The following is a 12,022-nucleotide window of genomic DNA, read 5'->3' as shown; positions in this document are numbered from 1 at the left end:
ATTCTTTGAGTCTATGCCATGTCTCATAAGGCACAGTCCCTACCTATTCTCATGAAATTCCTCACTAGCAGGAAGGTATGGTACATAAACATAGCGACAGAACAAAGTGGGACATGCACATGAGAGGTTCATACAAAGTGTTGTGTATGAGGTTTGAGAACGAAAACGTCATTTGGAGGAATCAAGGAGGTCTTCTTGGATGAAGTAGCTTTTCAGCTGGGCTTTAGAAGATAGGCCCTTGACCTGCCGGTGGCGACACCCTATATCAGTTGTCTCTGAATCACTAGGGAACTGAGTAGTTGGTTAGCAATGCATGCTGGTAATGAGCCTTCCTCTAAATGTTTCTGGTCTGCTACTTTCCCTGGAGGGTCATGTGAGCTCGAGTGGTATGTGGCCTGCTTTGCAAGTGATTAACATGGTGTAAGCAATCTGCATAGAGAGAAGGAAAAAAAAACCCTCCTTCGGTATTCCATTATTCTATTAGAGTTTCAGAGCTGGGATTAAGTGGACATGATTTCTTCCTATGGGCCATTAATTTTGTTTTATTGCTGGTCTGATGGTCATTACCCTTTTTTGCCAATGCATTCCCCCATTAGGTTTGTACAATTAACAAAATATGTGCTGTTAGGGCTTTGATAGGAACAGTGGGATGGAAATAAACCGAGGGAAATGACAGCCACACAGAGTGTGGGGGGAGGGAGGTTGGGCCAAGGGAGAGATGATGGGGGGAGACCTCTTCAGCCCCCATCCCTTTCAGTCATTGATATTCCTGACAAAACAGTTGTAAAACTATTCCCGTTCTTGGGTTGAAAATTGAGAGAAGGAATCAGGTGGGGGAGGCAAGGGCTGGCATTTTCCTGGCTCACACTTAGCCTTAGGCAAAGTGCCACTCAGCCTTGAACCTTCCACCTGTAACCTTGAAACAGAAGCAGGTGTCAATTTCAGGTATGGTTGTTTGTGCCTATGGAGCCTCCAAGTGGGGTCCTAGTTACCATTCCCTCCCTCCCCAAAGGGCAATTCCCTTAGATGGTAACAATGTGGTCACAATCTTGGGGCCATTAGAAAATTCTTTCCATTTAGGGTTTAGAAGAAGTCCGTGAAAGGTTTTTAAATGTACCTCTCCTCTTGGGATTAGCTCCCTCAATCCACACACTTAGCCTGTGGCCATGCCCATACTAAGCCATAGCTAGTGGTAGAGGCTTGCCCCAGGGAAGGGGAGAGCAGTGCTCTTCTTGTATCTTGCCACCTTTGCAGAGTGGAGGTTTGGCTGTTTTCCGTTTGTGAGTATTCTTGAAAGTCTGTGCCAGGCCCAGTAGCTCATTTATAAAGAGTAGCACTATGGATTAGTAGATAGAATGCTGTATTTGGAGTCAGGACGACCTAGGCTTGAATCCCCTTACCCACTTAATCCCTATGGTGATTCAAGGCAAGTCATTTAACTTCTGTAGGCCTCAGTTTCCTCATCTGTAAAATGAAGTTGGACTTAATGACCTTGAAGTTTCCTTCTTCAAATCTGTGATTATAGCCCTTCTTCTAAGACTTCTGTTTGACCTTTCCTATACATTTATCACGTTCTGGCTGATCCTGTATTTATTTCTGTGAGGGCAAATGGTGTTGTTTTTCATCCTTATATGCCTAGCACCTTGCACTGTGCCACATACATGTTCAATGATCTATGATTTCTTCTGTGTAAGAAGCTCCTTATGTGGGAACTCCTTCCACAGATATAAAGCTTAGATTACACTGCCTGAGGCACCTAGAGGTTAAGTGACTTCAGCAAGCTTACCAGTGTTGTGAGTGTCAGAGGCTGAATTTGAATTCCGACCTTTCTGACTTTAAGCTGTGAACTCTTCGAACTATGCCAGGCTACTTATACACTGTAATAGGCATTTAGTAAATATTCGTTGAATTGAATTGATTCCTTTCATGGACTTGAAGATAGTTATGTTGCTCAGTTCTTTTTAGGATAAATAATACCATCTGCTTCCTACTTAACCAGTTCTGTTTTTTTAATATATTTTTATTTTTTAAATTCTGAGTTTCAAATTCTCTCTCTCCCACTCCTCTCCCATCCCTTGAGAAGGCAAGCAATATGATATCAATTATACATGTGAAGCCATGCAAAACATATTTCTACATTAGTAATGTTGCAAAAAAAAATTTAAAAAGTAAAAAAAATATGTTTCAATCTGTGTGCAGGGTTCATCAGTTCTCTCTCTGGAGGTGGATAGCATTTTTCATCATGGGTCCTTTGGAATTATTTTAGATCATTGTCTTGAACAGAGTAGCTAAGTCTTTCACAGTTGATCATTATATTGCTGTTACTGTGTACAGTGTTCTGATTAATTCACTTTGCATCAGTTCATATAAGACTTCTCAGTTTTCTCTGAAGCCCATCCTGCTCTTCATTTCTTATAGCACAGTAGTACTCCATCTCAATTATATACCTCAACTTGTCTAGCCATTCCCCAATTGATGGTCATCCCTTCAATTTCTAATTTTTGTCACCACAAAAAGAACTGCTATAAATATTTTTGTATAAATTAAGTCTTTCCCCTTTTCTTAGATCTCTTTGGAATATTGACCTAGTAGTGGTATTATTGCCTCAAAGAGGGTGCATAGTTTTATAGCCCTTTGGGCATCTTTAATGAGTTCTAATGTGATAATATGGTAGGTCTTCTCTGGGTTATCTTTAATTTGATTTGATCTCTGTTAAAACACCAGAGTCCTTAGCTGATACTGGGGTAAGTTGGTACTTATCTGAGGTTTAATACAGTAGGAAGAATTAACACCTCTGGTGTGAGGGCTTGCCAAGCCCTTTTCAAGGATATTCATCTACCTTTAGTGTCTACCTGGCACTCAACTCTCACCTGTAACTCCAAGAAGCTGTAGTATGTACAGTGAACACACACCAGTGTAACTGTCTTGGCATATGGGCTAAACCTGGTTAAGAGTAACTGACAGGCCTCAAACCCATCAGTGAGTTAGGGGGATGTCCACCCCAAGCATGTGAAGACGTCTAGCAAAATGGGCAGATGAGAACAATTTGTTCCAGTGGCCATGAAGGCAGCTAAAGTAGGTGCTGTGGAGAGCTTAGAGCTTGGTCAGGCATGAAGACACCAAGGTGCATCCGATGCCATTGCCAGTCGATCTGACTTTGTCTTGCCACTGGACTTTAGTTTTAGTGACTCTGGAAAGGAGAGTGAGGCTGATGATTTTGTGTAACTCTACTTCACTTAAATCCAATTCAAGCACAAATCAAGACATCACCTGTGATGTCATTGGTCCTCTTTGAAAATGAAGGACGAACAACAACAGCAAGAACAACAGTTCTGTTAACAAAGTTGTTTCTGACTCGTCCATCCTCCATTAGCCATCACATTGAGCTTCCTAAAACACAGGTCTAACCTTATCACAGCTCTCTCTCATCACTCAGCCCCCCGGCTCAATAAACTATTGGTTCCCTCTCACTTCCAGGATCAAACACAAAATCCTCTGTTTAGCATTTAAAGCTCTTCATAACTGGGCCTTTTCCTACCTTTTCAATGTTCTTACACTTTACTCTCCTCAACATACTATGCAATCCAGTGACAGCGGCTTCCTTACTATTCAAATATGACACCCCATCTCCCTACTCTAGGCATTTTCACTTGTTGTCTTTCATCCCTGAAAATCTTTCCTCATCTCCATCTCCTGGTCTCCCTGGCTTTGTCCAAGTCCCAGAAGTCCTCCTTCTACAGGAAGCCTTTCCTGATAACCCTTTAATGTGAGTTTCTTCATTGATTTATCTCCAATTGATCCTTTATAGATCTTATTTGTACATGGTTTTTTTGTATGTTGCCTTCCCAATTAAATGCTGAGCTTGGCATGAGGGACTATTTTTTGCCTTTCTTTGCATCCTCAGCATTTAGTACACTGCTTAGCATCCAATAGGGATTTAATGAATGTTTTCAGGCCAACTGGGATTGGAAGACCTGGGCTTGAATCCTGCACTAAAGCTTACTAACCATGTGACTTTGGTATCACTTCACCTGTCAGTTTTCTCATATTTAACATGAAGGGATTAAAATTCGATGATTCCCCTTCCAGTCCAAAGTCCAGTGAGTGTATCAACATACACGAAAACTTCCATTGTTTACTCGTGATGTTTTCTCTCAGCTAAAGCAAGCTTTCCCCTTCTCTCTGCTTATCCACGCCCTTTAAAGGCTGTCAGGCTCCTCTTGCCCACAGTAATCTCTCCTTCCCCCTTAACCCCGAAGCACTTACTATTCCTACCTTTCATCTGGCCCTTCTTACGAAAATGACCTTGAGACAACTCTTTTATTGTTGTTTGGTATTTTTGCATATGTTTCATCTCTCTCCTAATTAAGCAACTTGAGGTCAAGATCCATGTGTAATAATTCTTTGTAGGTCTCTTGGTGCTCAGTGCAGTGTTGTGTACATAATTAAGTATTCAGTAAATGTCTATAAAGTGAAAGAATGGATGAACACCCCTGCATTATTGATTAATGTTAAAACTATGGTCCACTGTGACCTTCAGGTCTCTTTCTGAAGTACATTCATTCTGCTAACCATCAGAGGAATTATAGCTGTGTAATTCATAATTCATCTTATCTGTCCAATTTAGGACCTTCATTATGATCTCAAAACTTCATTTTTTGGGAGTGGGTTAGGATCATTTAAATTTTATTCTAGTAATCTTAATGCCACCAATCTTATAATAATGATACTTATGATAGTAGTTTTGTTTGATGCCTTATAATTTTAAAGAGTACTTTCACATATGTTATTTCCTTTTGATTCTCACAACAAACCTGCTAAGGAGGTAGTACAAATATTATTATTCCCATTTTATAGATGAAAGTTGAGGCTAAAATTAAATACATGACTTGCCAAAGGCCATAGCAAGTAACAGAGGCAGGCCTGAACTCAGACCTTCTGACTCTCAAGTTGCAGGTCTCTTCCCTTTCCACAGTCTTATGTAACCTTCTCTCTCTTGTATAACCCCTGTCATTGATTAAAAAAAAAAAAAAAGAGTGTGTAATTCCATCCTGGGACACTTCCAAATGGGATATCACTTGTGGCTGCATGATAGCTGGCTAGTTATTTGCTGCCTGCTTTCGCTGCTGTGTCCCAAGGCCTGCCTACAACCTCAAAAGCACCACCCTTTACCCCTTTCTCCCCACCCCCCCATTTTACTCCTCTTTACGATAAGTCACTATGACTGCCACAGGCTTGCAGGTTAGCCTTATTCCATTTATAGGCAAGAAAGAAGCTATAAAGCAAACTATTTACAAGTTAAGCAATTATAGTTACTACACATAGATAGCATATAACTTTGACTTGAAAATGTTTCACATTGCACTCATTCTGGATACCTCTGTACAATTCACTGAGCTCCAGAAGACCACTTATTTTGGTTTTCTGGGAGTCAAAAATAATAGTGTTTCATATTTATATATGACTTTTAAGGTTTACAACATACTTTTCCCAACCCTGTGAGGTAGCTGGGTGCAAGAATTGTTGTTATGACCATTTGGCAGATGAGGAGTTGGAAGGTTGGAGAATTTAAATGACTTGCCCAGATTCATGCAGCTACTAAGTATTAAAAGATTTGGTTCGGACCCAGGTTTCTGGTGACTCCAAGTCCGGTGCTTTTTTCACTATTTCCCCTTAGTTTGTAGGTCCAAACTTAGTTCAATCCTTGTGTTTTCTGCAATTGTTGTCCTCTTCCAAGTTCAAATCCTCATATGATCTAAAATGATTTTTTCTTTTTGGTTTTTCACCCAGAAATTGGACTACTCTTGGGGCTCATTGTTTTCAACACAAAGCCATTTATTCCCTCCTGGAGGAGTCAGAGGCAGCCTCCCTTCCCTGCAAAGGACTGACTGCTCTGGTCTTTAGACTGCATAAGCATAAGTTATAAAAATGACTCAAAACTCACTCCACGTAATGGGAACTACATGGGTGACGTGGGCAGAATTATACTTCATGAGTACTTACTTTCCATGATTTTTTTCTTCTTTGAGTCTTCCTGCCTTCTAGTAGTCATGGGATCAGCTGGAAGGGACTTTAGAGGTCATATAGATCAACACCCTTTTTTACATTTGAGGAAATTGAGGCCCAGAAAGATTAAGGATTAAATAAGACAATAGTTGTAAAAAGTACTTCGTGCCTGGTAAGTAGTGGGTGCTCTATAAATGCTTATTTCTTTCCCTTCCTCTTTCTTCTTCCCTCCCCTTAAGTGACTTATCCGAGGTTATACCAGTAGTAAGTGTTAGGGCTGAGATATGAACCCAGGTCCTCAGACTCCAAATCCAGTCAGTTTTATGGTGAACCCAGATGAATTCCTAAATATTGTCCTTGTCTCAGTGTAAAGAGAAAGCAGAACTCCTTGTATGAGTAGAAGCAATCAGTGGTTATCTCTCAGTTCCACCATTTCCCCCTTGTTCAAAGCCACATCATTAGGGTGTCCCAGAAACCTGTCTCAGTGCCTTGTCTGTGGGCAGAGGTGTAGAATTTGCTTGGGCTGGGGAGGGTCATGCAGTGCAGAAGTGCCATCCCCAGCCAACACTGGTCACTGTGGCTGCCTGAGGTCCTACAATTAGCACCGGTGCTTTCCCAGCTTAGAGTGAGACACTACAATAACACTTGGTACTGGGTGGGAAAATAACTTGGAGCCAAGTGTCTGATGCCAGGTAATTATATCTTTATTAAATTACCCAGTTATTGTGTAATTTAGAGCCCAGCAGTCAGGGGCTGAAGTGCTGGATCCCCACCACAGTTCAGGACACACAAAAGCTATCCCTTGGCAGGAGCTTTTCTCAGGCAATGAGGGAAGGAATCTGTGGTAGGGGGTGGAGTGGGATGCAGTGAGGAGGAGAGCAAGGGGAGAAAACCCTGGGCAGCAAGAGGGAAAGACACAGAGACCTGTGTTTGGAGGGGTCGGTGTTGTGTCAGGTGTTTCCTCCTTGGACATTCTGTCTTACTCATATTTTCCAGACAGTTTTTCTTCTCTTTTTGGAGCTCTGCTTTGGTGAAGCCCTTTAGGGGAGTGTTTGATTCCAGGTATCCTCTTGAGGTTACAGGAATGGCAGCAGCCAGAGTGAGCACTTCTATCTGAGGATATTTTTGCACCCTTTATTCAGAAGCCCTGGTTTGAGATCTGATGGGGATTGGGGGATGAGGTGAATGAAGGCTGGTCAGTTGTAAAGAGGGACAAAGATGTAAGTACTAGGTTTCTGGCTCTGTCTCAAACGGCCTTCCTAAGTGGCTTGGGGCCTTTCTTAGTGGTTGGTTTGCTTTTTCAGAAGGACTGTACATATAGTCTCTAGTTCATCTTCTTTATTTTACTGGTAGCAAAACTGAGCCCCAGGTCAAACAGGTAGTTTGTTAGGGCTCAAGTCAGGACTAGAACCCAGTCTTTTGACTGCCCTGTATTCTGTCAGCTACATTCCTGGCTGTATCCTCAACAGCGCCATAGTTTTCTGAAACTCTGACAGTTTGCTTAGCTGTGCCTTGTTAGAGCATTGTGCCTAGGAACGTTTTTCTTCCCCACTTTGTTAAATGATTCTGCATCCTGTAAAGACCAACTTAAATTCCACCTCCTCCAGGATACTTTTCCCTGATTCTCCCACGTGGTAATGACCTTCTTCCTTGTCCAAAGTTGCACTTTACTCACACCTAACTTATATGAAAGCAAATAGAAGCAATGTAAGGTGGTGTCTGGCCTCCTGGATTTAGTCTCATGCCTCTGGGTTTAAATTTGAGGTCTGCTGCTTGCTAGGTGTGTGATCTCAGACTCTTTGAGCTTTTATTTCTATGTTGGTAAGATGTGATTAATGTTATCTCTATTACCTACGTCACAGAGTTGTGAGAAAAGTCCTTTGCTACAAAGCCCTATAAAAATGTGAGTTACTATTTTTGTCTTTATTATGTATTATTTTGTATTTATATCTATTGGCATATATGTCATTCCCATCCCTTCAAATTATAAATTACTTAAAGGCAAGGAGTAAAGACCATTTAGGGTTATCTCCCCTAGCAACGAGCATTGTGATTTCTATAGTTTAGGTTTGGAATAAATGATTGTTGAATTGAATTGCTGTTTGAAATCTGCTTCTACCCAGAAGCCGTACTGGTTAATCAGTGGAGCTTTGAGGGACTGAGACTGGTTGATGGTGAGAAAGGCAGAGTTATCTTTCATTTTGCCACTTCCTTGCTGAAAAACTTTCAGTCGCTCCCATTTCCAGGCCTTCCCTATTCTTGCCCGCTCTGTTCATGCAGTGTCAATTTCTGCTATGACCCAAAATATTCTCTATTCTAAGCTCCTCACTGCCCCATGCCTTTGTGCCTTTGCTTATGCTATGCCTTCTGTTTGGAATGCTCCCTTCTTTCCTTTACCTGTCCTTTAAGGCCCATTCAAGTCTTACCTTCTTCTTGAAGTCTACCTTGACTGGTTCAACTCTTCTTTCTTTCCTGTCTTAGAATTCCCACGGCACTTGCAATCTATACCAAAAAATTTAGTGTTTTACATATATATATATATATAATATTTAATAAATAAATATTTATAATACTTAATTATATATTACCCAATGTCATTTGTTGTGCCTTCATATAGTCCCATATAGTAAGCACTTTTTAAAGGGACCATTTTAGACTTTTTATCTTTATCTCCCTCAGTGCTGAGCACAACCTAGATTTTAATAAATACTTGTTACTTTTGTCTATTTGATTCTAGAAAAGGATTATGCCATTAACTTGTCTGCCTTCTGACCATGTGATACTGATGAATAGGAACAAGGTCTTTCCTTTCCAGGGTCTTTGTAGAGAGGGATGATAAAATTTGCACTCAAAGGAGGAAACTGAGGCACAAAATAGATAAAGGGCAAGAGTTGAAGAGTATCTGGTAGTAATCCTGATTCCTAGTTCCTAACTCAATTATTAGCATAGAAGATTTTTCTCTCACTTAACATTGTGGGTGATCTAAGTCACCAGTTTACGGCTCCCTTCCATGCCATATCTATCTGCTTGGGTCCGTTCCCACTCTGACTCTTGCTCCTGGCATGATAACACACAGTCTATAAAGATATTCTCTTTTTTTGGCAGGTGATGTGTGTGTGGCTGGGTCCTGAGGCTTTCCATCTTCTATGTCTCTTGCCAGAAAAGAGGCTCTGAACTGTAAGTAACTTTGATTGGCATCTTCTACCCGGTCTCATTGAGGTTACAGGTTAAAGGTCAGCTAAGGAACCTGATCTTGTTGCACGAGCCCTGCATTGTGAAAGAGAGACATTCAAGAACGAGCTGGTCAGAATGTAAAAGACAGTGGAAATCTAATTAGATTATGTTTGAATGTGACAAAAGAGCCCTGTAATATGACATCCTATTTAATTAGGCTTTATTGATTGTGCATTAAGGTGGACTTCATGGGTTACCCATGTAATGAGTACAGGAGAGGGGAAACTCCTTGAGTTTGAAGACTGGAGCTGAGGCTCAGCGGCTGTGATCTGTGGGTTGAGTTTGAATGGCACTGAGTGGAGGCAATAGCAATGTGAGCTACAAATCTGAAGTTTGTAGGTGCTTTCTATTCTCCTGTTTCTGAGGGGGTGGGTGGGGGGCCTGGGAGCCACACCTCTCTGGCCTTTGTGGACCTGGACTTTGCTCATGCCTGGCCCTCCCCACCCCCACCCTCCAACCTGGAATGCCCTCCTTGCTTGATTTCAGCTTACTGAAATCCTACCCATTCTTCTGGCCTCAGCTCAAATGCCACCTCCTTCCTGAATTACTCTGACTAGAAGTGATCTCTTCCTCTTCTGAATTCAATATTTATTATCTATAACACTCATACAGTACTTACAGATTATTTTCTGTTTTGGTTACTTTTGTACATGTTCTCATCAACTGTATTATAAACTTATGGAGGGTAGGGTATCTCTGTATCTCTGTATCTCCCTAGGATGCCTAGGACACAGCAAGTGCTCAATAAATGTTTGTTGAATGAATGGCCTCACTTGGCACCTCCTCTGTCCACCTTCTAGGGGGACTGGTGGCGTCGCTGATGTGAGCTCCTTGGCTTTGATAGTACATTGGCTTCCAACCAGTCCGTGGAATTATAAATGATTAACCATTATCAGTGCATATCTTCACCTCTGTGTAAAAATAGATTGACTGTAATGAGTATTTGAATAAATCATAAGAATGGCTGACCTGCTATCTCTCTAACATCCTGCAGATGACTGCTCAGTGAGCAAGCAGGGCGCCCAGTCTCCCCACCTAATGGCTTACTGTTTTCTGCATTTGCAGACTCTTATTGAAGGATTTCTACTGCCCAGACACCTCCACTGAGCTACTATTAAGGGAGTGGTCAGATCAGTGGACTAGGGGTGGGAAGAGGAAGGTAACCGCCCCACCCCCCCTTCACTGTCCTGTTCCAGGAAAGCCTGCCCAGGAGACAGAGAATGGAAAGGGAGAGTGGGGGCGGAAAGAAAATGACCTTTGCAAGAATCGATGTCTCCTCACACCGGAGGTTAGAGGGACCTCATAAGTCAAGTCAAGTATGAGAGGAACAAGCTGAGCGTGAACCTTAATGGGCATGCTTAAGAAGAAAGGAGAGTGCAGAGGGAGTATTAGAAGTCCCTCTCTGTCTGGGCTGATACCTAGTTGCAGGCATCCCCCTGGGTCCCACTCCAGGGAAGCCCCAGACTTCTGATGACCACCCTTGGGTACAGCTCCTGGAGGGGACGGGGAAAGGCTGCTAGAACCTTTTGGTTGTGCTTGGGAAGTGGGACTGGTTTGTTTTCTTGTGGCCTCTCTGATCTCAATCAAGATGGCTTAAGGTTTTTTTCCCCTTAGGGAGAGTTTGTCAAGATTTCTATACAAGATCAGGAGGGCTGGCTGGACCAAGGCCGCAAAGAAAGACTTTGATTCCCTTCAGTATCCTGGCTTGTTAGCATTACTGACTGGCTGCCTGGCCAGTGGAAGGAGGAGGAAGAGGAACAGGAGGATATAGAGGTAGCAGAAAAAAGGAATTCAAGCTAGAAAAAGAAGTGAATATGAGGTTCTGTTCCAGGTAGGGATGGCATTTTTGAGGGAATCTATGAATTCAATAATTTCATTCCATTCCATTCATGCTGATTGCTTACTATAAATCCAGCACTATGCCAGGTACTGAGTACTATGAAACTTGGGTTATTTTCTCTAGAAAGAATGAAGAAGCCCTTGGTATTGTTCTTAGGATTCAGAAAAGCAAGCCTAGCTTCTGCACATCTTCTCTGCCTTAGAGTAGAGCATAGGGACATGGCCTGGGATGAACTAAAACTTTATTGGACAGTGGTACTTGACTATAGATATATTGGTAGGTTGTAGAGGACATCTTGGAGTATTTAAAGGGACAGAGCCTAAATTATCAAAGTGCCCTGAAACTCCTGGAAAGTATGCTAAGAGAGTCTTGTGATACAAGGGTGAAGAAGGCCACAGCATTGTAGAGTCTTTATGTTGGAAGGGACCTTTGAGAAGATATGTTAGGCCAACTTGACACCTAATTCAGGATTTTTTGATCTAGCATCCGTAAAATAACTGGGCTCTGAGGGGACTAGCATCCTAGAGGGCAAATATATAGATCTATGACCTATAGCTTGAAATTCCAAATTGTAAAGAAGCATGGATTTCTGAAATCCCATTACTTCCATGGAGACAAGTAGTATCAGAACTATGTTTGTTCTCCAGGAACAAAACCCATAACCCCTCAGTTCCATTCTGAGGTCCCCCCCAGACTATCAGTGCTCCCTATGGCAACCAGATTTTAGGTTTTAGCCAAAGATTGTGGACAAAGAAGCTAAAAGCAGTGTTGGGGAATATAGGGTCTAGTCCTAGCTCTGAGATAATTTTGCTGTGAAGAGAACTCTTATTTGGGATAGGTTTAATCAGAATAGATGTCTTTTGAGACCCCTCCTATCTCTGAGATTGTGATTCTGTGTGATTCTATGTTTTTGTACAAGTCACTTCCTTTTCTGGGCCTGAG

At 41.9% G+C, this 12,022-nt stretch overlaps 1 protein-coding gene across 1 annotated transcript in view; it reads left to right on the top strand.

Moving 5' to 3' along the window:
- Positions 1 to 12,022, top strand: part of PKNOX2 (PBX/knotted 1 homeobox 2) — a 347,095-nt gene that overhangs the window by 85,967 nt on the left and 249,106 nt on the right. The window contains exon 2 of the mRNA XM_027835120.1: positions 9,112 to 9,183. The gene's annotated coding sequence lies outside the window, so the exon portion shown is untranslated. The remainder of the gene's footprint in view (positions 1 to 9,111; positions 9,184 to 12,022) is intronic.

This window comes from Vombatus ursinus, unplaced genomic scaffold, assembly GCF_900497805.2.
Source record: "Vombatus ursinus unplaced genomic scaffold, bare-nosed wombat genome assembly UNPS02014813.1, whole genome shotgun sequence".
Classification (NCBI taxonomy): domain Eukaryota; kingdom Metazoa; phylum Chordata; class Mammalia; order Diprotodontia; family Vombatidae; genus Vombatus; species Vombatus ursinus.
This window is presented reverse-complemented; position numbering and strand designations above follow the sequence as displayed.